At 36.2% G+C, this 24735-nt stretch overlaps 1 protein-coding gene across 2 annotated transcripts in view; it reads right to left on the reverse strand.

Moving 5' to 3' along the window:
• Positions 1–22400, reverse strand: part of LOC126830613 (glycine receptor subunit alpha-2) — a 54695-nt gene extending 32295 nt beyond the window's left edge. Inside the window, exon 1 of one of the 2 annotated variants that reach the window (XM_050561015.2) lies at positions 22001–22400. The gene's annotated coding sequence lies outside the window, so the exon portion shown is untranslated. Of the gene's footprint in view, positions 1–7331; positions 7438–22000 lie in introns of those variants that run through there. The other variant, XM_050561017.2, reaches the window with a different exon arrangement.
• Between the last annotated feature and the right edge of the window lie 2335 nt (positions 22401–24735).

Consider the following 24735-nt stretch of genomic DNA (forward strand, 5'->3'; position numbering starts at 1 on the left):
TAAAAGAAACTGTGGTTCTTGATCAAAGGCTTCATAATTGCACATATTTTAAGACTTTTAGAAGAAAAAGTCATACCCTCGGTTAACTTCAGTTAATTCTGTTTTAGCAAATAGTGAAATATGTCGCTGGGGTTCTTCTTCAAAAGCTGCTTAATTGCTCATAATTTACGATTTTCATAAGAAAATCCATACCATCAGTTAACATAAAAGAAATTTATTGTGTTTTTAATTTAGTTTTAATAAACAGTGGACTTGATTAAAATCATTGGAATTGCGCATATTTTATGACTTTTCATATGGTTTATGTTAACATAATAAATGATTTATTCTTTGAACGATTATTAAAGAAAGAAAATCATGTTAATTACGTATTTGATGTGGTTTATTTTTTGTATTTTATGACAAATCGATTTTACATTAATTGTTGAAGAGCAGAGTAAAATCTTGGATCAATAGTAAACCTTAGATATGAGAATTGTTTTAAAGTGACGAAAAAAAATATGGCGTGATTTTCATTATCAGTTAATCAGAAGAGAATCGATTAACACAGCGAGAAAACGGTGACGGGTGTTCATGGTATATACAATTGTATAATTTGATAACACTTCCATCAATCGTATAATTTGATAACACTTCTATCAATCATCTAATTTGATAACACTTCCATTAAACTAATATTCAGTGTTAAAATGATTTAACAATTTCTCCGTTGGGAATTCGACTAATTTTATTATTTTTGTTGTTTTTTCTTTGCTTAACTGACAAATACACAGTCTCTTTAAATTCAGTTCGTGTATATTTTTAACATACTTGTACTTGTATCAATAGTTGTATTTCCCACATTACAAGTGGAGACGAATCTGGGTTGAGCGTGTAATCACTTTTAAGAATACTATTTATATTTAAAATTTGTGGTCGGGGCATACGTTTTTAGCTCTGAATTTTGTTTTTATCTTTTCTTATATATTAACCGATTTTGATTAATAGATCAATAACTCCTATAGACATTTATATAATAAATAATAAACCATTATCCAGTCAGTAGACAGTCTGTGTTATTATGTAATAATTATCTATAGAAAGCCAAAATATTGTCTGTAAATCATTATCTTTGATAACATCTTCTGCAATTAAATATACAATTATAACATGACATTTATTATATAATATTCAAAACACAATATAATTGGGCGACCCAGTTAAACACTTAGGGAGAGCCGCGATAGCTCAGTGGTGTAGGACTGAGGGCCTGGCAAGGGACAACGTTATAGTCGTTCGCGCGGGACAAAACCTAGGTCCCATGTCCGTGTACGTAAAAGATCCATTGACAGTTGGAAGTCGAATAAGAGTAGGCCGTAATACCGCTGCCCAGGCAAAAGTTTCCTCATAGCACAATGGCGTATGCCCGTCATCATTAGCCCGGTCGGGACAGAACAGTAGGCCGTTAAAACCCATTTCATTTCATTTGTTAAACAGATAGAAATATACTTGAAATGTTATTAAAAGATACACGGGATGCTGACGTTGTATCTGAAATCCATGCTTAAGATACATTATGGCAGATTAGATAAAGAGCTGACAGTTCTCACTATAATAGTTAAAAACTACATAATGTAAAGGCAATTTGCTGAAAATTTCAGTCAAATTGATCAACTATGAACCGAGAATTAAGTGATTGAAATTTTGGCCTAGTACCGATCATCATTACTAAAGTCGGTACGATAAAAAAAACATAGTCTCGATTATCCATTTCATAATTAAATCATGAATGAAAGTTTATCAGCAAATCGGATCAGAATCCAATAAATGTCGCAGGCTAGCGTTGACATCGTGAGTTGATTATGGTCTGGATAAGTTAATTAATGTCTAATTAATAATTTAGATAACATTTCAGGCCTAAAGAAAGACCTGCAATTGGCAGATTTAGCTCTTGCATAATGTATATTTAAACTATCGTCCTACTAGTATTGAATCGAATCGTGCCTGGATTTTACGACGTTTTGGACATATATATTTTTAAACCCTTAATCGTATCCCTAAACTAACCTTGCATTGTTAATATTTAGAAATGTTACAAGTATTTACAAATATTTATATGTTTTATATTAGTTCCAGTATGTTTATGTGAATATGGGAACCTTATATTAACTATTTAAGACACAATAAACATCTTAAAATAACTGCAAGAATCGTGTATAATGCGGATATAATGGTTCAAAAGGCCATTTGTAATGAAGAAAGGAAAACATATCCCAGAAGACTACGCGGGAGTAATTGAAAATAATAAAACAAACCCTGCAAGTAGAATGGACTAAGCAGGCACAAACGACTGTAGTTAAATTTGGACTGTTAGCCTATTTCACCGATCGTAGGAATTACGATAAAAAAAAAATTTAAAGGGTATAAATATATACTCATAGTAGATTAATATGTGTTTTTAGATTATTTTTCATATATTTTAAGGTTCCAAAGAATAGAGCTATAGTCACTTAGTTTGCATGTAATGTGATGCACGTAATAATATTAGACTGAATGTAACAATGCCCTTAGTACTACATAAAATCTAGTCTAGTAACAATAATCTGAATGTAATCCATCAAGAAATATAATTTCTCTATAGTAAAAGTAATTACTGTTTATGTAACTATATTATTCTCAAGAGAGACTGAAATACGAGAGAATATCGTTCAATCAGTCTGTGGTAGATTCTCAAGCCCAGCTCACGAATTAGCCTGATAGGATGGAACCAAAAACCCAGTTCTCGAGAACAAATTGGTTGTGCACGTAATATATTCCTTGGCAGTGAGAATGGGCGGCAACGACGCAGTTACCTTCGCAAAATACCCCTCCCCATTGCGCTGCATACACAACATTATAAATAAAAGTTATTTACGCGCTTTTCTTTCCATTTAGATTAAACATATATTATGCAAAGAGCTAAATCTGCCTATTGCAGGTCTTTCTTTAGGCATGGAATGTTATATAAACTATAAATTAGACATTTATTAACAAAACAAGACCATAATCGACTCTCGATGGCATCGGATACTCGAGATTTTAACTAGATTGAAACGGTTCGCTATTTAAAAATTTAATTTAAAAATGGGAAACGAGACTAAGTTTCGATTACACCAGTGCCCTGGTTACGACTGTGCACACATCTTGTCAAAACTACAAACAATGATAACTTGGCTGAGAATGAAGTAATTTGAATGAAATTTTCAATATTTTCTTGTTTTATCATCTATTTTTGAATTATTATAGCAAGAACGACCAACTCTTTATTAAACTCTTAACTAACGTATCTTTAAGGTAGAAAATATAGCCTATTTTTCGAACAATCCGACAGAAAGTGTCTGATTGTCATTTTACGGATTTTGAATCCCTTGCACACTACAATAGTGTGAGTCGTTCAAAGGAATATCAGTCTAAAAATGGTTAAATACAGTTCAGTATTTACAAAGATAATTTGAATTGAAAAGTAATCAACCTTCAGCAACCACTACGGACGATGTATAAGATATAGCCATCATAGACGTAGCAATCTTATACTGGATCTCTTTTTATCCAAATGAATCAAAGCCGGGAGGTTATCTAACATTTATATTCTAACCTTGTTATATTAATTAAATAGAAGTAATGTACGCTAATCAATCAAGTAAATACCAACACTGTAAATATCTAATCCTAAAGTTTAATTAAGATTGAACAAAAGACAAAACAACATTAAACGAAAGATAAAATGGAGAAAATGTAATTAAACTGTAGTTTGTCAAGATGACATTAAAGTGTATAAGATGGAAGCTGTGTTGTGATGGGTGGTTCCCATCTCCTTGTAGTGGCATAAAACACAACTTAAGAAATAGATTTAAAGTACTGTAATTACATTTTACCAATGTTTTCAGTTCTATCAGTGCTACCAACAGATTTAAAGTAATTAAGGTTTATCAAATATTTTAGTTCTATCAGTGCTACCAAAAGCATAAACAGATTTAAAATAATTAATGTTTACCGAATGTTTCAGTTCTATCAGTGCTACCAAAAGCAGAAACAGATTTAAAGAAATTAAGGGTTACCAAATGTTTTCAGTTTTATCATTTCCTCCCTTAGAATACTCTTGTTTGTCTTGTTTGTAATTTGGAGAATCAATAATCGAAATCCAATTCAAACAAAAGTACGAACCAGAAGATGTAGCTAATGGTCTTGGCGGAAAATAACTAGATATAAATTTAATCAACTGTACAATTGTATTTGAGACACAAACCGTGCATATCTGACCATTGCCAGAAAAGTTAAGCAAAACAGTTTGCATGAACAGCGTTTCCATGGAAAGCTTTACTCAAAAAAGCAAATGAAATTCCTCTGGGTTGTTTTCTATCACAAGGCAACGTCTTCAGACACTATAATTAATTTAATTATTGCAACAAAACACCAGAAGCTTCAAATGTAATAAGATGACTTTATTGTAAGCAATATCATGATTGTTATGACTGACATCAAAGTGTGTCTGTGACCTCATGCCATAAAGGATATTATATTGATTCAACAGCCCTGAACTGCACACAGCGTTAGAACGTTAAAGGGTGTACTTTTTTTTATATTTTTCATTATAAAATAGTTATATAACGCTGTCATCACGACACCAAAGTGCTTCGATGACCTTTACATAGAAATATATGGTTACACAATATCAAAATGATAAAACGGTTTAAATAAAATAATATATGTATTGAACGTCTAACTCAATAACATCCAAAATCTTAGACATTGAAAACACGAATTTTTTTGCAATTTAAATCAGCATTGGTGTTGTGATCTTACCTGGAAAAGATGGGCTTCTGATATCCAATATTTAAGACAAAATAAACATTTTACCATTGGTACACGAATCCTGTACCATAATGCGTTTCAGCGCCATTTGTAATAAGGTGCTCAAAGAATGAGGCTAGACTGAGGCTAGACTCCGCTAGACATATTCTACAAGTTATGTCAAACGGTGATATCATATTCTTATTTAGAGAGCATGCGCAATAAATAATATCGGTGTTGACTGGAATAACCAGACGCTAGAAACTGACTTGCGGTTGAGACTTCTGGCGTATTTCGCCGAACATAACTGATGACAATTCACAGTAAAACGGACACGATTGAATGTAAAACAGTTTATATAAATTCATATTACATTACTATATACTGTGTTGCGACTCATTTGTGCCAATTTCTTGGTCCAAAATATTAGCGATTTAACTCCTTTAAGACAGTGGAGTATATTGTCGTCAACAACGATATCTGTTAAAATTAGTCGTAAAGAAAGAGAATCAAGTGATAATTAGAAACTTTTTTTGGGTACTGTAAGAAACCCTGATACAAGTTTTGGGAATATTTTTACCTAACAGCGCCATATTCTTGTCGCCATTTAAAATACTGTTGATGGACGTATATATTCGTTGGCTGTAATCGTTATGTTAAACCTCAAGTCAAGACGACGTTATGTTAAACCCAAGTTAAGGCGACGTTATGTTAAGGCATAAACCTGAAGTCAAGACGACGTTATGTTAAACCTCTACTCAAGACGACTTATAACCCAGAAATGAGGTTTAACGTCCTACTTTTCTGCACTAGCCGGGATAATGAAGATGGGCACACGCCACATCATGTGCCACGAGGGAAATTTTATCTGAATTTCAACTTTCAAGAGTTCTTTACGTGTACGCAAACGTGTACTGGAACCCCAGTTTTTCGTCACATCCAAGACAAGGCCAAGACAGTTATATACTATTCAAAAAAAGTAGGGGATATTTGATTTTGGGGGCATAATACTAAAATATGCAAATGACTACGAAAAAAGTCACTATAGAACCTAACAGAAGAAACATTTCCAGTTACATGTGACGCCCAAACGCACCAATAGCTACCGCATGGAATGCATGTGATGCTTGGGATCATCATGGGGGTCAAACCCAAGATTTGCACGACTCTGACTTTGAATGTTACAGTCATTGTGGCATTGAATTCCAGGGTGGAAACATCAGTTTAATTGTTTTAGTGACCAGAAAACAAATTTTGATGTGCGTCGGCTTACCCAAAATGAAAGGTTACGTGCCCTTGGCATGCTACAGATCGGCACAACACAGGCGGTTGTGGCGCGGACGATGAATGTTTCTCAGTCTGTCATAAGCAGGCTATGGTCCAGATACCGTGATACACAATCTGTACAGGACAGACCACGCTCAGGTCGACCAAGGGCGACAACTCAAGCCCAGGATCGATTTATCCGTACCTTGGCCTTGAGAAATCGTGTCATCACAGCAAATCAGATCAGCGCTCGTCTTCAAACAGACACTGGTGTGAGAGTGAGTGGCCAGACGATTCGGAATCGACTGCATAGGGGTCACCTTCGCGCCCGACGTCCTCGCGTGATCCCTTGTTTGAGAGATCATCACATTCAGGCAAGACGTCGTTGGTGTAGGGATCGTCAACACTGGGATAATCGACGCTGGAGCAATGTGATGTTTTCAGATGAGTCAAGGTTCACTGTTGATTTTTTGGACAGACGTAGGAGGGTGTGGCGTCGTCGAAACGAGCGCTTCCAAGACGTTAACGTCATCAGACATGATCGATTTGGGGGTGGTTCTGTTATGGTGTGGGGAGGCATCACTGTTGCTGGAAGAACGGCTTTACATGTTGTTGCAGGGCGTGTTACAGGCCAGTACTACCGGGACAACATCTTGGCAGTCCATGTTGTGCCGTTCGCACGACGTCATGGCCGCCGTTTCATCTTCCAGGATGACAACGCAAGATGTCACAGGGCCAGGATCGTTACAGGTTACCTCCAACAACAGAACATCACAACATTACCTTGGCCAGCACTGAGTCCCGACCTCTCCCCCATCGAGCATGTCTGGGACATGCTTGGACAGAGGTTACGTCAACAACGTCCTGCCAATGTCCAAGAACTTGCTGCTGCGTTGCAACAGGAATGGGACAATCTGGACCAAAATGACCTTAGACGTCTCATTAGGAGTATGCCACGTCGGATCAATGCTTGTTTGACAAACAGAGGAGGATTTACCCGTTACTGACTTGCTTGTGATGCTGTGGTAACTTTGCTGTTTGACCCCGGGTATCATTTTACCCTTATAATGGTCAGTCTGTGCCTTACTTAGTCTAACGATCATTTGGAATAAATCGATGAATGTGAACTTCATTTCATTTTGTCATTTGTTTCTTCGTCAGTTTCATTAGGTGACTTTAATAACACTTAAAAATCAAATATCCCCTACTTTTTTTGAATAGTATAGGTAAACTATGTTATATAGGAGTGTAAATACCAGTTTCTGAATCAGGCAAACTTCATGTTCTGTGTGGGGTCGAAATCACTACACTCGACTGCCTGTCTGCTCCGCTTGAGAACAGTACTTGTATTCTCAAAGTATGAAGTAGATGGATCGCTGTGTTCAGTATGCACTCGACTCAGTGAAAGACCTGAAGCGCACTTGTTAGACCACCAAACGCCCCTTATAACTGGGAAGATTGCATGTAAACTATGCAGTAAATATCTGTTTCTGAATCGAGTGTTATGATATATGTATATATAGGTTTAGTATGTCAGCCAGAACAAACCTACATATTTATATACACGTATACATATACCATGTCTTATATACATAAACCTACTGGGAATATTACTATATCAGCACCGAGAACATATCTATAGGTCATTGGCATATTTATACTAATAAATAGACCATGGTAACCATTCTAGTTCCAAATTAACCAACATTTATCATCATTATCTTTAGATTTGTTCTATTTTCATATTCCTATTTAACCCTATCTGACATATTATCTATCTGATAAACTAGTAAAGGTGGGTCTAATTAAATGTCTATATATTATCTAATTTGGTTAATAATATAGTTATTCATACCTCGGTGTTTACGTGTTTGCAAATAAAGATTACCTCGTATGAATACTAATCCAAATCCATTAGCTGGTATATATACAGTATTTATCATATTGTATTATTCCAACCCTAACCCCAACCATGAGTTAATCATTATTATAATTATCCTCACCCAACCCCAACCCTGGCGATAGTGGTGTTACGAATATTATCTTTCTTAAAATAAACTATAAGTAATATCAGTAGTAGTGGAAGGAAGTACTAGTAGTGTAGGGCATAATATCCGTTTCCGTCCAGGATAATATCACAAACAAGCGACCAAATATAGTAAAAACAAATTTATATTACACGAACTTGTGCTGTTTTCTACACAAAATACATTAATTATAACGTATGTATCTCAACGCCGAGTTTATCTTATTAAATGTTCCCAATTGATGTAGACGTTTAAATATTCATTAACAATGTTCAATTGGTATCAAAGACGGACCATAGATTGCTACCAGACCCCATTCACTGTAATCACGTTGTTTCGATTTTGTTTTAGTTTGAAACAATTTCAGGACATGTAGTTTAAACTTGTTATTTTTTTTTTTTTTTTCAATCGACCATGTTAGTCTCAAAATGAATAAAGTACTGTATTGACCAGACGTTAAGCCCCATTCCATTGAACTTCATCATTCAAATACACTAGCAATTGTATGCCACAAGTATAAAACATCCAAAGCGATCTCTCAAAAAGGAAATAATGACTTTCGTGACCAATTTACCCTCAACGTTGTTGTTTTTCTTAGTGTTTAACGTCCGCTTCCACCGAAGGTGATATCGCAGACAAGTCTTATTTTTCATTTTTATTGTCTCAGCGCACGCACAGGGATCTTTTCTGTGCGAGGAAACCGGGGTACCCGAAGGTTGAGAAGGCGCCCCCTATCTCCTAGCCATACGCTCACACCAGGGATCGAAACCACAACCGCAAGCCGGAGGTGACCGGCCAGCTAGAGGTCTAAGCGCGGCACTCTAGACCACTAGGCCACCCTAACCCTCAGCGTATATACTGCACACGTATATACTGATTGTTAGAGAAGCCATAAAGAACACCAGAAACAAACAGATGATACACTTACACACTTCCGGTGTCATATACCACAAGTGATGACAATAAATAAGATGGTTTGAAAAGCCATAAAGAAACACCTGAGACAAACAATCATTGAGTAATTTATCTAATTTCACAAACACATTACTCAACGTAAACATACCGACATCTAAATAAGTAGCAGTTGTAATACATACTATTTCTAGCCCGATGATAAATACTCGTAAAGAAGAATGCAATCAGTGGGAGACAACGATATAGAAGATTCCACATCTGTTTGTTACATAAAATAAACACAGTTCAAACTTGTAATGGCTACTAGTAAATTTAGTATATGTAAGTCACGGATATGTTGGGTCTATTTAAAGGTGGGGGTGGGGGCGCAGGTCAGGTATATTTTGGAGAATAAATGAAATGAAATAGGGTTTGAAATCCTACTGTTCTGCACCAACCGGGCTATTGCGAATGCGGGAAATTTTGCCTGGCTTATTTTTTTTCTACCAAGTAGTTTTAGTATACGCAAGTCATGGATGTGTGGGTCTTTTAAGGGTGGGGAGGGGTAAAGTTATATTAAAGCGAATACAGGAAATCAGATGGGGTTTGGCAGCCTACATTTTTGCACCAACCGGGTTAATGCTGTAAAAGGATGTTTTCCGCGGACACCTGTTCTACGGTCTACTCTAATATTCCATGCATGCCAAAATGTACATGGGACATCGTTTGTCCTCACATACTAGATACTGTTCGTTTCCAGACACTCCTTCCGGTACCAATGAAGAGTGGGGTACTCTTTGCTAAAATCTAAACGGAACCCTTCTAGGTAGTGATCGAACCAGTTTCTTACTCACTGGACAACCGTGGCTCTTGTAAACATTGTGGATCTTATAGAGAGGAAAGACCCAGATATATTGTGTTAAATAAATTTATGATGAAAGATTCCAACATTCCTTCCCCCCTAGCCCTGAACAACTATCTGAAGTTCTAAGATAGGTACTTGAAAAAATACAAACCTTCAGTTTTCAGATTTGGTAACCTGTTCTCAAATCCCTCGCCATATAAGTACCCAGATAACCATATATTTGTCTATATATTTGCTGACATTAAGGTGATAAGCGTTCATCACGATTTCCAAATAATTCACTGACATTCATGCAAATTTCGAATCAATTATCGGATGTCTCAATAAATTTATTTGAATTTTACAAACACGATAATGAGCTAAGATTTGTTGGGGTTTTGTAGTCAGTTCTGCTCTTTTAGCATTTTCCAGTTAATTGTGTATATTTTCGTTCAAACATTTTTAAATTAAAATCAGGAATCTAATTCAATATTAAGATCATCTTGTAGGTTTTCACAAACAAATTGTGCTGACACAAAATCAATAAATCATAATCAATATATATTTTTTTTTATCTAATATTAGAAGAGAGTAATTTTCTGGAATACCCATGGAGTTATCATTGATTTACATCACCTAGTCCTCATTAGTATCACGTTGTTTCAACATTTATAACACGTGTCATCACAATATTAATGATAAAATACTCTATTATAATATACACATAGGCTACATAGGACATAATTCTATGAAATGCGGGAGCCGTGGTGGCTTAGTGAGTAAGCTGTGTTTTCGATAATCAGGAGGTCCCGTGTTCGATTCCAATGTTGGTCGAGAAAGTTCATTGGGATTTTTCGGCGTCCCCCCCACCAATCCCTTGTGAGAGCGGGCCTGGAAAGTCAAAGCGTATAGTCGAGGCCCCGTGTACGCATTGACGTTTACGGTAAAGAACCCTTGGCAGTTGGAATTACATTATAAATACAAGCAGGCCGTAGCACCGCTGTCGGGGAAAATTTCCCCATAGCACAATGCATGCCAGTCTTCATTAGCCGAGAGCCACGGTGGCTAAGGCGGTAAGACGCTGGCCCACTCGCCTGGAGGTCGCGTGTTCGATCCCTGCATTGGCCGAGAAAGTTCATCGGGATTTTCTGACGTAGTTTCCCCTTGTCGGTGGTTTAAGGGCGGAGGGCCTGACAAGGACCGCTTTCTAGTCGTTAGAATGGTACGAAAAACCGAGGACGTAAAAGATCCCTTGGCAGCTGGAATTCGATATAAGAGTAGACCATAGTACCGCTGCCCGGGCAAAATGTCAGTATAGGAGCAGAACAGTAGGACGTTAAACCCATTTCATTTCTTCATTAGCTCAGTCTGAGCAGAAAAGTAGGACGTTAAACCCCATTCCATTTCATTTCATTTATATTACAAGAGATTGAAGAGCTTAATAAAATAAGCGAAAGAGCTAGTAATCGACAAATAATGTAGTTCAAAAACTTTTATATTTTGCTATGTATATATATATATACTAATTCGCTATTGTCAGTTGAGAAATTTTTGAAAGTAATAAATTAAGCGCCGTGGTTGCACCATCAACAATGTTAATTAGGTTAACCAGGCATCATTATCATTAACTGATTAACCACAAATTTGGACAATCGAGACAGACCCCTACTTCCATTATGTAGACTTTCCAGTGAAAAGAAATGATACAATTTCGATGTTAGCGTCTACTTTAGGCGAGTAATAAATATTTGCATTTTTTTATGTGAATGTTTTTTAAGTGTTAGAAGGCTTCCTATGATAAAATAATAGTGATTTGACAACATAATAATATTATGCAATAGACAGAAAGAATTTTATTTTGACTACTTAGAAAATATGTAAATTAAATTAATGATAATAGCTTTGTTTCACTAATCAAAACACATCGTTAACAAAATTTACACAAAACAATATTGTATACGCATCTTTAAACATGCATTATGCCTTTGGCCCTTAAATGTTACATAAACTATTAATTAGATATTTATTAATATGACAAGACCATAATCAATCCTCGAAGCCATCGGGTGTCTCTGATATTAAGTAGTTTAGAACATGGAGAAGAGCGACTAAGCTTCGAACAACCAGTACGGTTGTTGCAATCAATGAAAACATCTTGTCAATAGAGTAATTTGAATGAAATTTTCAGTATATTCATTTTGCATTATCTATTTTTGAATTATTATAGTAATAATTGTCAGCTATTTATTAAAAATCTTTACATAATGTATCTTTAAAGTAAATTGGATTCTATTAAATATGTTTTGTATATTTTTATAGAATACAGAGAATTTGTATCATGAATCTAATAGATAATCACGTAGTTTGTACGGATAGAAGGTATAATCAATTTATCAGTTTTATATCGATTTCCTGATTTTTTCATCTAATCAGTATGATTTGTCACGTACAACCTAGTCTCCTTTCACAACATTTGTATTCGTATATTTAATTAAGAGTTAATAAAAGAGCTGGTGGAGCTAGAGTTTGATATTTGAAACGTTGAAAAGGGCATCCTGGGTTTGTTGGTGATAATTAGCTTAGAACTGCGTCCGTCTTCAAGAATTGTTTTTTAACAGTTTCCGACAGAAAACGTTCTTTTTAACGGTATACAGGCTAGAGTTGTTGAAAGAATAATTTTGAAACATGCCATGATCATAAACTCCACGAGAAGATGATTCGCCTCAATTTCCAGTATTCGTTTGGAGTTACTGTCCTTGTCACCCAAACATCGCGATTGCTCTTAAAGCGATATTGGCTAGTGTTTCTGATGGACTTGTTTTTTTGTTGTTGTGAAGCATTGGAATGAACCTAATGGGATTCCGTATTCCGTGACTTCTGGAGTTTCCTCAACTTTACTGAAAACATTGTTTCGTAATTTAAAAAAAAACAGACTTAATCTACTTAATATCGGAGCCACCTGAAGTTTTAGAGAGTTTATTAAAGTTTGTCCTGTTATGCTTAAATGAAGACAGAAACACGACCTGTAATAGGCTTTAGCTTTTTAAGTGGCCTGGGCAATAAACGTCAGGGTCTGACAAGATCTCAAAAAATGTAAGGCATCTCAATTTCAGGAATATATTTAAATATACAAAGTAAGGAATATGTGAAGGAAATGAAATGGGGCTTAACGTCCTACTGTTCTGCTCTGACTAGACTCATAAAGTTGGGCATACGCCACACAGTGTACTATGAGAAACATTTTCCCCAGACAGCCGCGCTACAGCCTACTCTTATATCGAATTCAAACTGCCATGGGATCTTTAACGTGCACGCCATTGTGTACAAGGGGCCTCGGTTTTTTGTCCCACCCGACCGACTATAAGTTGTCCCTTGCCAGGCCATCGGCCGTGCACCACTGACAAGGGGAACCACGCCGGCAAATCCCGATGAAATTTCTCGGCCAACGCAGGGATGGAACACGGGACCTCCGGGTTTGCGAGCGAACGTCTTATCCACTGAGCAACCGCGGTTCCCAGAATGTGAAGGACTAAGTATAGAACCCGAAACACAATAGTCGTGATCAAAGCAACATAAGTTAATTCACTTAATAGCATGTCTTTAACTTGACCTTAAACCTGTCACTTTATTCGGGCGAATCCAGTCGACATGTGGTATCATGTGTAGATAGACCGAGTAAAATATTTCAGCAACATATCCCTTAAACTACCTGATTCATTCTTTCCGGTTCGTGTTGGAAAACATTCAATCATCATTATGACTTCCAAACCGAAACCAAAATTAATTCAATCTCCCTGACTTTAAATGGTATACCGTAGAATATTAAAAGAGTGAAATTAAAGACAATATTTTTATTATGCTTGACGAACAGTGCGTCTCTACAGATGAATATCTCCCCTCTTCTACTCGATGTTTTATCGATATAATTATACATGTATGTCTTATTAGTATGAGTTTGACGGACCATATAATGATATTTTGATTGGCAATAAAATAACATTATTATCTTGATCGACAAACATAGCACCATACTATACTTGGATGCTTACGAAACGCATGGCTCATACCATAATTGGATTCTTACGAAACGCTAACTGAACGCGAATAATTCACATAAAATTCTATATCTGTCATAAGATTGTTTATAAAAGAGTAATTCACTTTTCATAATCTGTATCTGGTTACGTTATTCCGTGACGGATGTTTTAGTTTGTATAGACAAACTTAGCACATATACTATACTTGCTTGGATGCTTACAAAAAACTAACCGAACGCGAATAATTCACATAAAATGCTCATATTTATCAAAATTATTTATAAAAGAGTAATTCACTTTTCGTAAAAATCCCTATAAGTGCTATGGCTGGTTATCTTGGCATCGTTGTTCAATGAGTGCAGCGGAGTGTTTGTTTTAGTCGACTTTTAAACCGAAAGCAAATAATTACATAAAATTCCCAATTATATCATACGATTCTTTATTCACTTTTCATAAAATTCCTAAACGTTAGTCTGTCTCTGGTTTCGTGTTTCGCTATTCTGTGAATCCAGTTTTAATCCACTTAAAATTCTATATCTATCAGACGATTCATTATACATTGTATAATTCACTTTTTATAAAATTCCAATATGTAATCTGTGTCTGGTGTTTTCATTCCGTGTGTAATATACATTTTTGATCGACGTTATTCATAAAATTCCTATGAATCACTACAATGATAAAAATATGCAGGCATGCAACATTCTTATCATTATGCAATTGATACAAATCTTTGAGCTTCGATGGTTTTGATCATATATTAATGAATCCCGACATTCTTATCAGCATGTAACGGATCGAATTCTTTGATCATCGATTCCTTTGATCATATGTTAATAAAATATGGGTTGACTATATGTTATTTTTGGCATACACACATCGCGAATAAAAGCAAGTGCATAATTATGCTGTGATGTACAGCGTTTATCAACACATGGAACCTTCCGTAGCAAGTCCTTCGGTGCTCGCGTAATTGTATTGGCTTCAAAGCGACATAGGAAGCCTTTTTTCAAGCAGGCCTGGCTTGTAAAACCTAAATCCTTATCTAATGACTGATAATGTTTACTATTTAAAGAACACCCCAACATTGATCCAGAACACCCCAGTACTAATCTAGAATATCCCAGCACTGATCTATAGCTACCTTATTGATCCCTAGCTAACAACACGTCAGTTTGGTCCGTTAGGTACACATCAACAATTGGAAATAGTTTAATTGTCTACTGGATGGTCAGCAGACTGAAGGTGGTTTGAAGAGCATGGTTCTAGTGGACGCCGTTGTCTTTGGATGAATAAACAAAGACGATACAGTTGTCCAATTCAACTGATTGGACAACCGCTAGCATTCGTTTATGTAGCTTGTTTATATAGAAACAATATAGTCAGTCTAAACTATAACACATACTTATGGAAGAACAATTATTAATTGATTTGGGCGATGTTTCGAGGAGTATTCTCTCAGCGTTTTCAATGCGTTGCCCCAATAAATCAGTAATTGTTCTTCCATAAGTCTGTGTTATAGTTTATTACTCTGTCCAGTTACTAATGTCGCTAAAGGATTACGCTCCCATCTCATATATTGATGATGGTCGAGGAAAACCATCCTTTTCGTCAGTAACTTACGAAATATATCTATCCTTCATTTATGGCAAGGTTTTGGGACTTTTGTGTGGAATTTGTCACCTTAAGAGTTCCATAAGATATTGAACAATGACAGAAGTTCGATTAAATCAATCTCATTAAAATCTGTCGAATGTAATTTTGATAAGTGTGTTTGGTCTGTGTTTTTTTGTATTTTTTACCACAAATATTCCACAAGATTTTGATTTAGAAACAAACCCTTGCCTAGCTATTATCATTCTGTAAATTGTATCTAAGCTATATAATCCATTTGTTGCATTTAACACAAATACCAGTTATGGAATGCAATAATCGGTTTATTGTACATTAAGACGTCACATTTCGACAAGTGTTGTCTTACTGTTGTCAAGCACAATTCAGGTTAAATGCAGCAATACCAGAAAAGCACTTGTTCTTGAAAACGACATGAGAATACGTGTCGCATAAGTAGCTGTATTCCATATAAATGGTCTGCCTATACGAACGCTATAATATTCACCAAGGATCGCATTGATTATAAGGTTTTAACTATTTGGTTTGAAAGAAACAGTAAAACAATTCACCTGCAAATTGAAAGAAAAAATTTTTTTCTTGATTTTCACTTCATCAGTGTAAACTTAACAACTAAAAGATAATTAAATAAATCCAAAAAACAATCAATTCTTTAGTTACATTTACTAATTATAAACCTATGAGAAACCTGCTCAATTATTCTCGAATTTAATTTCAGACCTCGTATAATATAGAGACTGATTACAGACAGTGATCGTACCTACCCTATTAATTCACCGACACGATAAGTATAGAACCGTCGCTTTGTCAACATTTAATTAGCCACAATTCTCCCATTTGTTTTAAGAAACCTTATAAATTTTGGATATGATGTGTAAAATACATATATACCAATATATAAGACATTTTTCCTTGTCGGTCACCTTTTTACTATATTTTGGGCGATATTGACAAAACAAATCAAAACGCTCTAGTCGGGTCTTGTCTACAGTATGTGAAGGACTAAGTATAGAACCCGAAACACAACAGTCGTGATCAAAGCAACATATGTTAATTCACTTAATACCATGTCGCCTTTAACTTGACCTTAAACCTGTCCCTTTATTCAGGCGAATCCAGTCGACATGTGGTATCATGTGTAGATAGACGAAGTAAAAAAATTCAGCAACATATCCCTTAAACTACCTGGTTCGTAAAACATCCAATCATCATTATGGCATCCAAACAGAAACCCAAATTAATTCACTCGCCCTGACTTTAAATGGTATACCGTAGAATATTAAAAGAGTGAAATTAAAGACAATATTTTTATTATGCTTGACGAACTGTGCGTCTCTACAGATGAATATCTCCCCTCTTCTACTCGATGTTTTATCGATATAATTATACATGTATGTCTTATTAGTATGAGTTTGACGGACCATATAATGATATTTTGATTGGCAATAAAATAACATTATTATCTTGATCGACAAACATAGCACCATACTATACTTGGATGCTTACGAAACGCATGGCTCATACTATAATTGGATTCTTACGAAACGCTAACCGAACGCGAATAATTCACGTAAAATTCTATATCTGTCATAAGATTGTTTATAAAAGAGTAATTCACTTTTCATAATCTGTGTCTGGTTACGTTATTCCGTGACGGAAGTTTTAGTTTGTATCGACAAATTTAGCCCATATACTTGCTTGGATGCTTACAAAAAACTCACATAAAATGCTCATATTTATCAAAACTATTTATAAAAGAGTAATTCACTTTTCGTAAAAATCCCTATAAGTAATCTAGGTCTCTATGTCTGGTTATCTTGGCATCGTTGTTCAATGAGTGCAGAGTAGTTTTAGTTTTAGTTGACTTTCAAACCGAAAGCGAATAATTACATAAAATTACCAATTATATCATACGATTCTTTATTCACTTTTCATAAAATTCCTAAACGTTAGTCTGTCTCTGGTTTCGTGCCTCGCTATTCTGTGAATCCAGTTTTCAGACGATTCTTTATATAATTCACTTTTTATAAAATTCCAATATGTAATCTGTGTCTGGTGTTTTCATTCCGTGTGTAATGTACATTTTTGATCGACGTTATTCATAAAATTTCTATGAATCACGACAATGATAAAAATATGCAGGCATGCAACATTCTTATCATTATGCAATTGATACAAATCTTTGAGCTTCGATGATTTTGATCATATATTAATGAATCCCGACATTCTTATCAGCATGTAACGGATCGAATTCTTTGATCATCGATTCCTTTGATTATTATGTTAATAAAATATGGGTTGACTATATGTTATTGTTGGCATACATATTAGAATCAACCATCGTGAATAAAAGCAAGTGCATAATTATGCTATGATGTACAGCGTTTATCAACACATGGAACCTTCCGTAGCAAGTCCTTCGGTGCTCGCGTAATTGTATTGGCTTCAAAGCGACATAGGAAGCCTTTTTTCAAGCAGGCCTGGCTTGTAAAACCTAAATCCTTATCTAACGACTGATTATGTTTACTATTTAAAGAACACCCCAACACTGATCCAGAACACCCCAGTACTGATGTAGAATATCCCAGCACCGATCCATAGAACATCCAAACACTGATCCAGAACACATCAGCGCTGATCCAGAACGCCCCAGCAATGATCCAGAACAACCAAAAGCCTATCCAAGCCCAGGAGACCCGTACCAAGAGTCCATACAAATATTAATCGAATAAGTAATATGCCTAGTGTATCTCTTAAATGGATTCTAAAATTAAATTTAATATAAATGTATTAATGTCACGAGGATGCTTTTAGTGCCTGAACGCATCGCGAGCCTCGACGACCCTGTGGCTACCTTATTGATCTCTAGCTAACAACACGTCAGTTTGGTCCGTTAGGTACACATCAACAATTAGAGATAGTTTAATTGTCTACTGGATGGTCAACAGACTGAAGGGTGGTTTGAAGAGCATGGTTCTAGTGGACGCCGTTGTCTTTGGTTGAATAAACAAAGACGATATAGTTGTCCAATTCAACTGATTGGACAACCGCTAGCATTCGTTTATGTAGCTTGTTTATATAGAAAACATATAGTCAGTCTAAACTATAACACATACTTATGGAAGAACAATTATTAATTGATTTGGGCGATGTATCGAGGAGTATTCTCTCGACGTTTTCAATGCGTTGCCCCAATAAATCAGTAATTGTTCTTCCATAAGTCTGTGTTATAGTTTATTACTAAATGCCTCTAAAGGATTACACTCCCATCTCTTATATTGAAGATGGTCGACGAATCCCAACCTTTTCCTCAGTAACTTACAAAGTATATCTATCTTTCATTTATGGCAAGGTTTTGGGACTCTTGTGTGAAATTTGTCACCTTAAGAGTTCCATAAGATACTGGACTTTTAAATATAATGACAGAAGTTCGATTATTAATCTCTTTAAAATCTGTCGAATGTAATTTTGATAAGTGTGTTTGGTCTGTGTTTTTTGGTATTTTTACCACAGGAGTTCCACAAGATTTTGATTTAGAATAACAAACCCTTGCCATGTCTATTATCATTCTGTAAATTATATCTAAGCTATATAATCCATTTGTTGCATTTAACACAAATACCAGTTATGGAATGCAATAATCGGTTTATTGTACATTAAGACGTCACATTTCGACAAGTGTTGTCTTACTGTTTTCAAGCACAATTCATGGGTTAAATGCAGCAATAAAAGCAAAGCATTTGTTCTTGAAAACGACAAGGGAATACGTGTCATGTTAGTAGCTGTATTCCATATAAATGGTCTGCCTATATGAACGCTATAATATTCACCAAGGTTTTAACTAGTCGGTTTGAAAGAAACAGTAAAACGATTCACCTGCAAATTGAAAGAAAAAAAAAGGGTCTTCTTGATTTTCACTTCATCAGTGTGTAAACTTAACAACTAAAAGATATATAAATCCAAGAAACGGTCAATTCCTTAGTTACATTTACTAATTATAAATTTAATTTCAGACCGCGTATAATATAGAGACTGATTATAGACAGTGAACGTACGTACGTACCTACCCTATTAATTCACAGACACGATAAGTAGAACCGGCGCTTTGTCAAAATTTAATTAGGCACAATTCTCCCATTTGTTTTATGAAATCTTATAAATATTGGATATAATGTGTAAAATATGCCAATATATAAGACATCTTTCCTTGTCGGTCACCTTTTTACAATATTTTGGGCGATATTGACAAAACAAATCAAAACGCTCTGGTCAGGTCTTGTCTACAGTATGATTGTGGAATACTCACCAGACATACATTATCAGTTATAACATCTTCTCGATAACAGTCAGAATGTCGATCTGTACTTCCTTACGAGCAGGCAATAAAGGATGAGTTGAACAACTACAGATAATTTTCACTTTATCATGTAGCATACGCATATCTATAACATATAATATGTCCTTGTCAGTCTCGTGTGGGCTATGTCAATGATACGACCGCGAAATACTGACTCTATATTCAGTGTAAATGCGCTAATGGTATGGCGGATGTGTAAAGTTGTCGTGAGGCTTTTATCCAAAAGTTCCATTACAGTCACAACAGATGGAATAATAGAACATTTAACACAAGCCAAGGCGCCAATTACTGTCACGAAGTCCTGCCAGTCCATTTGGACACTTCTATCTGCCAACACGAAATGCTGGTGGCAATTGTAGGCTGTAAGAGTTGTTATATATACACATGGGAAACATGTCGCTAATGTCGACTGGAATGTCTGCTCAGATCATCATCCCATTCGCCAAGAATCATCGTGTGTTTAATGTTTGAATATTTAGCGGGCCTTCCAGAAAACTGAACCTCAAATCACCCCAAAGGGAAGGAACCCGTTAAACTACAGCACTCATGAGATTGAACAGGTGTCTGAATATGTCCCAATGATTGTCACGTCGCGCTGCGAACTGTCTCTAAATCAAATTGATATTTCGGTGGGCTTCAGTAGTAATATTTTCTAATTAAAGGGTGAGAGGAAATGACAACCAATATACCTAAAATGTGTCCTTTGGGAAATTTCATGATTCACGGGGGATTCAAGACAATCCGTCGTACAAGTGTCAAACTACGATCTTTTCAGTTTCAAGGTAACCATGACGGTTCGGTGAGTATTGGGTTAGTTCACTATCCCGGAGGTCCTGAGTTCAATCCAAGAGTTGGTCGAACAGGTTTCTTCTAGGTATGTATATTCCAGCATGGTTTTTGCCTTGTTAGTGGTACATGGAGGAGGAACTCGCATCGAAAAACGTTTAGAATTTGGGATGGCAAGACAACACCGTGTGCACAGTGGCGTACACGTAAAAGAACCCTTCCCCAGTTTGAATACGAAGATAAGTAGACGGGGCGAAAATTCCGACATAGCACACTTTGCGACATATTCAAGTCTTACTTAGACGGTGGGGGGGGGGTGTTGGATGGCTGAATGGTTAGCGTGCGCGCGCTGTATCATAAAGTCTGTCATTGAGTCGACTGGCGTGGTTTCGAACCCCCGGTTGTACGTGACAAGGAGTAGGGTCGCCTGTCCAACCTCGTGGGTTTTCTCCGGGTCCTCCGGTTTCCTCCCACTGCTAAAGACCCCTACGCGCAAGCGAATTATTGAAATAAAATTAAATCATATGTTAGTCCCGAAATGACCTAGTTTGTGTCGAGTGGACGTTAAACCCCATTTCTCTCTCTCTCTCACTTAGACGGTGTTGATAAGTATGACATTCACCCATTCAAACGCATATCATTTTATTTCCATAGAAATATGTATCTATTGGTTATATCTCGATCTACTGCTATCTATATTACGTTTTACTATTGTCCTACACGAATCACCCATTCTATGTATCCATTTGTCTAGAACTATCATAAACTAAATTGCTTCAATGGCATTTAGTAATTGAACTGGAAATATACAGGTCACAATTTTATGGAATACAATTACTGCTTATTACTGAGCGACGTTTCAACATAGGGAATATATTAAATTGTTTCAATGGCATTTAGTAATTGAACTGAAAATGCACAGGTTACAATTCTATAGAATACAATTACTGCTTATTACTGAGTGACGTTTCGACTAGGATTCTCTAGTCATTATCAAGCAAGGATACTGCTTATTAATGTGCGATGTTTCATTGTTGGATAAAGTCCAGGGAATCCTGGTCGAAACGACGTTCATTAATAAACAGTAAGTGTATTCCATAAAATTGTGACCTGTATATTCCATAAACAAGTCGTTCTCAGTAACATGTTTACAATCTGGTATATATATAATACTATGTATATATAAACAATACCTGCGTCTAAGATATCAAGGTGTAAGCATAGATAGTCTGAAATGCGATATTTACTGAGAATCTGATTTTAGTTGAAATCGGTTTATCAATGAATCTGATAGAAGAATGAAAGTACCAGGGGAAATATAAAATTAATGTGGAGAGAAGATACATACCTTGAAATAGAAGCTGATATCATTCTGTGAAGACAACCTAAGTCGATTAATCCTTTAGCATGATAACAGCAAGTATTATAGTACTATAGGAAATATTAGTATATGTACATAATATATAATATTTATAACAAGTCCCAAGCTTTCACTTAGTTAATATACAGCTACACACCACAGTTCTAACATCACTCTTACCACGTGGCGCGTGCTCTTATTCCCATCCTATGCGTTTATTCCACTATTGGTTGGAAGTTACTCTTATCTCGTGCCGCTGTTAATTCAATTCAGTTTATTCGAAATGCTGGTTTTCTTAATTCTGTGTGATTTGTAAGACAGTTAATACCGTGCTTTTAGTATATTTATGATATCATGGAATGTTGCGTGCTGTGTTTTTAACGACATCATTCAAGCGTTAATAACTTTAAAGCTGTTTATAGACCTGTGTGGTATTGATCTGTTACCGTCTGTAGTGTACAACGATTACTTCAACCAATTAAAATTCACATTCAACTTCTAGCATCAATAATAGGTTTGAACAATATCACTATCATAACGTTGTGGCAATATTTCCATTCAATCCATTTCACGGTGACTCAGTAAGTTAGGAAATGAAATGAAATGAAATGAAATAGGGTTTAATGTTCTCTGTTTTGCTCCGACTGGGTTAATGAAAACACGTATACGCCATACAGTGTGTTATGAGGGAAATTTTGCCAGGACAGTAGCTCTATGGTCTACTCTTGTATCGAATTCCGAGAGATCTTTAACGTGTACGCCAATGTGTACACAGGACCTCGGTTTTTAGTCCAAACTGTTCGACTATACGTTGTCTCTTGCCAGGCCATCGGCCCTGCACCACTGACAAGGAGGAACCTCACCGGAAAATCCCGATGAAAATTTTTGACGAACGCAGGGATCAAACACGGGACCTCCAGGTTAGTGAGCCAATGTCCTATCCACTGAACCACCGCTTGCTTACTAAATAGAAGATCTCGGGTTCAGTAGCCGGGTTGGTCATTCCAAATACGAATCTTCCATGATCATCTATTTCTAGAACATTTTTCACAATCAAAACCTTCTTAAATCGGTAGGCTGTCATTGAACTACAATTATAGCGTCTGAGAATTCCATTCAATATAACTATTGCTCCGATTTTATAAAACTTTCTCACAAAACCTATAATTCAGGGACGATATTCTTGAGTGTCTGACACTTGCTACATGGAATACAGTTAAAGGAGTTTATGTTGTCGAGTGGCCGTACCCTTTATAACACAAGGTCTATCATTAGGTCAAGTGGTGTGGTTCGATTCCTAGCCAGGTCGAGTCGCCTGCCCAAACTCGTAGCCTTTTCTCTGGGTCCCCCGATTTCCCCCCACTGCAAAGGACCTCTAACCACAATCGAATTATTGAAATAAAATTGTAACATATCTTATGTTAGTTGTCTAATGACCTAATTTGTTTTGAGTGGACGTTAAACGACAATCGCATAATTCTACGATTGGAATGTAGCTTGCCTTACTTCTTGGGTTTTCTCCGATTTCCTCCCATGGATTAATCTCGAAAGGCCAGTCTCTCTCTCTCTCTCTCTCTCTCTCTCTCTCTCTCAAACGCTACTTGGGGGATCACGGTGGCTTAGTGGGTAAGACGCTGGCTCTCTAGCCTGGAGGTCGGGTATTCGATCCCTGCATTGGCCGTGAAAGTTCATCCAGATTTTCCGGCGTGGTTCCCCCTTGTCAGTGAGGCAGGACGGAGGGCCTGACAAGGACAGCTGTCTAGTCATTCGGATGAGACGAAAAACCGAGGTCCCGTGTACACATTGGCGTGCACGTAAAAGATCCCTTGACAGTTGGAATTCGATATAAGAGTAGGCCGTAGTGCCGCTGTCCGGGCACAATTTCCCCCATAGCACACTGTATGGCGTATGCCCGTCTTCATTAGCCCAGTTCGGAGCAAAACAGTAGGACGTTAAACCCCATTTCATTTCACTTCATTTTCTCAAACGCTACTTGTATATAGATCAGTGAAAAAGTAATGTACAATTTTATATAGATAGCCTTGATATGTATAGTTTTATATACTAGTCAGCTATAGATTTTTATTGTTTTGTAAGCACAGCTGTTGAAATATACATGTTATAAATGATGGTTGTCACTCAGTGTACCAATTAAACCATACAACTTTTGATTGTTCGTATACCGAAACTGTCAAACAATTATTACGAAGAATATTCTAATATACGTTTATTACTTCTGTTAAGTTGCGGATTGATATATGAACTCGCAATTTTTATTAAAACAGAAATCCTATTTCGTTTCGTATTTATAGTTTCAAATTTCGTTTTACTTGATTTCACTACATGTAATTGGGGTCCTCTAAAGCACAAAGAAACGAAACGAAATAAGGGGATTGGAGTTTATGTCTTGGAATAAGCAGAACAGAAGGCCGTTAAACCCCGTGTTATTTTCATTTTTTCCTCTGAATAAGAGATTACACGACAGCGTTGCAATGCAACTCTAAAGACTCACACATTATTAGTGACATTTATAACCAGTAGTACAGGTAAAAATACACCATAGTTTAGCGAAAAAAATGTTCTCAACATTTCAGTTTACTTTAATCTTTGACCTATAGTATATCGAATAATATCAATTTCAGTAGAATTTGGACTGAGATTAACATAACTTAGCCCATCAATCAGTTGTTTTATCGTCTCTGACATTTAGCTTAATTTGAACG

The sequence above is a fragment of the Patella vulgata genome, chromosome 8 (genome assembly GCF_932274485.2).
Source record: "Patella vulgata chromosome 8, xgPatVulg1.2, whole genome shotgun sequence".
Taxonomy (NCBI): Eukaryota; Metazoa; Mollusca; class Gastropoda; family Patellidae; genus Patella; species Patella vulgata.